The sequence below is a fragment of the Trachurus japonicus genome, unplaced genomic scaffold (genome assembly GCF_045865225.1).
Source record: "Trachurus japonicus isolate A0001 unplaced genomic scaffold, Traja_1.0 AP030582.1".
Classification (NCBI taxonomy): domain Eukaryota; kingdom Metazoa; phylum Chordata; class Actinopteri; order Carangiformes; family Carangidae; genus Trachurus; species Trachurus japonicus.
This window is the reverse complement of record NW_028220715.1, coordinates 3,809-8,575: the sequence shown is the minus strand read 5'-3', so window position 1 is coordinate 8,575 and position 4,767 is coordinate 3,809. Positions and strand designations below refer to the sequence as shown.

The following is a 4,767-nucleotide window of genomic DNA, read 5'->3' as shown; positions in this document are numbered from 1 at the left end:
GTCTGATCTGGGCGGGGTTTGAGCCATGGGTTTGAGCCAAGGGAGCAGTTGTCGGTCTGAGAAGTGAAGCTCACTTCCGCGTTCAAAAAGCTGCAATCCCCTGGGCTGTCGCTGGGGGCTGGCTCCAGAAGGGACCCACACAGCAGGAGACTCCGACGCGGATCCGCATTCAAGTCACCAAACCCGCGTGACTGTCACATTCGTTTGGGCGCCGCCTAGAGGATCAGCCCCGCCTCCAGGCAGAGCCGTTATTCTACCGTCAAACAGCGGATCCCGAACGGACCCGTGTCGGACGTGTGGACACGGACGCGCCTTTACTGTAACGGTCGAACACAGTAGTCCACACCGAGCCGAGACTAGAGGAGGCATCTTTCTTTGCTGGGACACGGTTGTGCTGAAGCCTCTAGTAAGTTTATTGATTTATTGATGTATTGCGACATTCACAGTAACGTTAAACATTGGCCTTTGTGTTTTTAATCGTCATGTATATTAATGCTTGTAATGACGTTGTTTGATATTAGCACTGTTAGAACTTTTGTAGTTTTGTGCAACAGGCTAGGTTAGCTTCTAGCTGAGATGTGATGATGCACGTCTGTAGCTATTTTGTTTTAAAATGGGATAGCAATTTCGGGAGAATATGTTGTGGTTGTGTGACTAAAAAAAACACACATTGTTATTTGGTAACGTTATGGTTATCTGTTTTAATGTATCGCAGCTGTTATGCTGTGTAACGTTAGCCTATGCTAGCGGTAACTTATGTAACTTAGCTGCTATTTCTCCGACCTCGACCTCCCATTTCCTCGATTTAAGTAGGCTATGCCCGGTGTTCCGACTCCCAGTAATTACGAGTCGCCCTCTTCATACACATTACGGTGTTTTTTTTTAAAATAATTATTTTCTTTTCTTTAAAACTAACTAGCCGTTAGCGGCTAGTTAGCCGCTAACGGCTAGTTAGCCGCTCGGCTTTTATTTAAAAAATAAAAAACACCGTAATGTTTATGAAGAGGGCAACCAACTCCAACGTTACGGAGTTTAGAATGACTTTTTTAAGCCTCTCTTTGCTCCTCATGTCGTAATTCTCCGTGACTTTTCGCTAGCCGAGCGGCTAACGGCGCTGTTGTACTGTATATCAGCACGGGTGTGATTCGGTCGTAGGCACGAGGCCGCACACCCGTGCTGATATACAGTACAACAGCACTCCCTCTGCCTTTATTCATCCCACGAAGGGGAAATTCACAAGTTACAGCAGCAGTACAAACACACTCACACATGCCATGCACACTGGCAATATTAATGTTTAAGCTTGTCAGTGCTTTATGATGATTAATATATGCTGAGAAACAAGATAAAATTGTAAATCAAGCAGGAAAGACCAATAATTTGTGTTTAATGAATCAAATATAATCAGATATTGTTTTGGTCATAAATAGGCTATGTTTAATTCGCTGGGGAGGAGGGGCGGGCACACAGCTTTACTTTTTTTTTTAAAATAGTGAGGGCTGTCATTTTTGCTAAGCTTAAGTCAACTAAAGTTAGCTATTTTGTGTCTTCTATGTCCTGCCTTGAGTTTATGTTGTCTACACACCCACATACTTGACTTTTTTTCAACATTTTTTCTATTTTTACTGTGCAGATAATCCTCCAGCTATGCCAATATTTGACATGTCTCTGGGTGCTGCTGTGTAGTGGTGAGTATTAGCCTACTATTCAATTGCTTTTGTTGGTTTTCGGGATGCACATTTTGAATTTTTTTTCTGACTGATGATAACCAACGCTTGTTAACCGATATGATTACAATGCTCTCGGGGGCGATCACTTTTTTCTCTTTTGCGCAGCTCTGTTGTAACAGGTGATGCAGATCGATGTCCCTGTAGGCTACATTTGTTGTCTGGCCTTCTTTTATGATATTATTCCTTTTTAATATTGTGAGTAAAGATAATTACTGCAAGTCCTATTGCCTTTAAGATTCTAATGTTCATTTTTTTTGTTGAAACTATTTTGGAGAGATATGTCTAATAATCAGTCTTCATTACAACACAAAATAATATGGCACCACAAACTAAACCAATTTCCATTTGTCTTTCTTTCTCTAGTGAATGTGGCAGTGTAAAGGGTGTTCAGTTGCTGTGCAATATTTGACATGTCTCAGGGTGCTGTGTCAAAGGCTCTGCAGTAGTGGTGAGTATTACTAAATCAGTTGTTGTTTTCTGAGTTTATTGTTTTTTTTTTCATTTATGTATATTATTTTTAAACAATTACTCAGTAATGAAAAAGAAATAGGGGGCATCATTGCACCAATGGATGAAGTAAATATATTCTCTGGGTTGGGGGTGTAACAACTGATTGTCTTCAAGACAAAAATGCCTTTTACCAGGACAAATGAGAATTTTCACAGACATGAACTCAAACAACACAACTTCTCCTCTGCTTTTCTGCCGTAGGATGATGACGTGGATCTGGGAAGAGAATGCATCCTAAAGACCCTCTGCGTTTACCTGAATGAGGACCCGGAGAATCTATTGAGAGTATGTGGTAAGTATTACTTAGGTTTAGTATGTTGAGATGTTATCTTTCGTATTTTATATAAACTTTAAAACATCTACTCATTGTAATTACTTTACAGTCAGCTAAGTTGTAGGATAATATGGTAGTGCTCTTAATATCAAAGTGTGTGTTTATTTTTCATTAAAGGGATAGTTCGGGTCTTTTGATATCTATCTATACCCTTGTTTTAGCACAGAGCTAAAGGGAGAGCTTTATGAACCTGATGTGATGCTGAACCTCATCAGATGGAGTTCCATAGACTGTAGGAAAGAGGTTAGAGCAGAGAAGAGTGATCGTTGCAGCGCAGTCCATGGTGGAAGATCAGACCAACAAATATACAGACAGCGTGCATCACCTCCAAGGATGGTGCTGCTGGAAAAAAAAAAAAAGAACAGCACTCCTCTGCAGCCAGCTGACGTGTAGCTCACCTGCAGCTGTCAGAGGATCCTCGCTCTTTCTTTAGCCTGGCGTTTGGATGCACTTTGTTCAACATGTGAAGATCTAACCACCATCTGACCACCGGTCAGCTGAGCCAGCTAACAGAGTGGACGTGGCTGGTGTGTAGGCTCGCTATTTTATAACGGCAAGAAAAAATAATCGTCCTGATAGTGTGTGTACATTTGTCGGGCTGATCTTCCATCACAGACTGCGCTGCATTACTGATCATCACCCGGTCACCCTGTCTGTCACAGCTGCAGCTGTGGTCTAACTTCAGCTTGTTGCTTCCCTGTCCCTCCTCTCTGTGTCTGCCCGTTCTAACTCCATCTGACGAGGTTCAGCATCACATCAGGTTCATAAAGGTCTCCCCTTGGCTCTGTGCTAAAACAAGGGATGGCTTCATCACTTGTGTCATAATCAGATTACGTGAAACTATCCGAGCAATAAACTCCATGAAAACAGCTGATGGAAATGCGCACAGCCGTCTAGAGGCGGCAGCGCGCAGTGATACGGAGGGAGAGAAAATAGCAGCAAGCGATTGTGAGGTCAGACTTTTTTGTGGACAACGGTTTTGTGATGCAAATGTATCACTCTTTTGAACGCATATTGTTTTGAGAAGTAAAACGCTTTATTTTCGTGACCCCAGCCAACTAACCGGACTACATTCGTCAGCACCGCAAACTCTCAAAGTGTGAAAGAGAGAATTAAACATAGCCTATTTATTATCAGTTACTATGACCAAAACAATATTTGATTCGTTAAACATAAATTGGTCTTCCCTGTAGGATTTGTTTTATTTACAATCTTATTTCTCAGCATATAGGCCTATTAATTATCATGACAACATAAAGCACTGACGAATAAGCCTAAACATTGATACAGGACTCTGTAACACAACTCATCACACATTCATGCTCTCCCTGTGTGATCATCTGAGAAGCAGACAGTCTGAGGTTGAAGTTTAGGTGACACTGTGACAGGTCTCTGTACGTCTTGACCACATGTCGGCTGTTCAGCTGTAGTAGAGGAGAACTCAGCTGTTTTTAGCTCCACCGCACGTAGCGTTTTTTTTTTTTTTTTTTTTTAGGAGCTCCGGTATATTGCGGCTTTATGCGGGAGGACACGCGATAAACTACAGCTGATCCAATGTATTTATCTGAGCTTGGTCACCGTGAGAGGCGCTTTGAGCCACGTTCATATTAAGTTACACCTGACGCAGGCATAGGGTTAGGGGAAGGGTTAGGGTTAGGGTTAGGGTTAGGGTTAACCCTAACCCTCAATTGGAGTTGCTCGAGCAACTCCAATTGAGCCCCATGTTAAAATAGCCGATTTTACAGCTTTAAAAAACATATTTACAGCCTGGTACATTTCATTTTTTTGGTCTCAACCGATAGTTTCTACCCCCGCACACACTCTGAGGGGGGTGAATTTTTTTTAAACTCTACTGTTTTACTGTTATTAGGTTTAAAGTTCTGGCCAATTAGGGCGCAGAACCGTTGAGTGACAGGTCCGGCGACCGCTGCTTCGAGGCCAGTGGGCGGGCTCTCGGCCGGCCAACGGCCGCACCGCTCCAAATATGGCAAGTAGAATCCAACATGGCGCGGCTCAAACCCCCGTAGTAGCGGCACAAAACAGACTCCCCCAAACCAATGGGTGACGTCACGGGTGCTACGTCCATTCTTTTTACAGTCTATGGTTTGAGCCAGTCGGCCATGATGGAAGGAGACGCTATCGGTTGCCAGGGGCAACGTCATCAGAACATCACAGAGACGCAACTAAATTCTA

The 4,767-nt window shown here is 43.0% G+C and overlaps 1 long non-coding RNA gene across 1 annotated transcript; it reads left to right on the top strand.

Annotated features, from left to right (window-relative positions):
• Positions 1-242: 242 nt before the first annotated feature.
• LOC146960212 (uncharacterized) lies at positions 243-2,179 on the top strand. Its single transcript, XR_015035496.1, has 3 exons — positions 243-406; positions 1,634-1,688; positions 2,094-2,179. It is a non-coding gene; the product is annotated as an uncharacterized LOC146960212 (long non-coding RNA).
• The last annotated feature ends 2,588 nt before the right edge of the window (positions 2,180-4,767 follow it).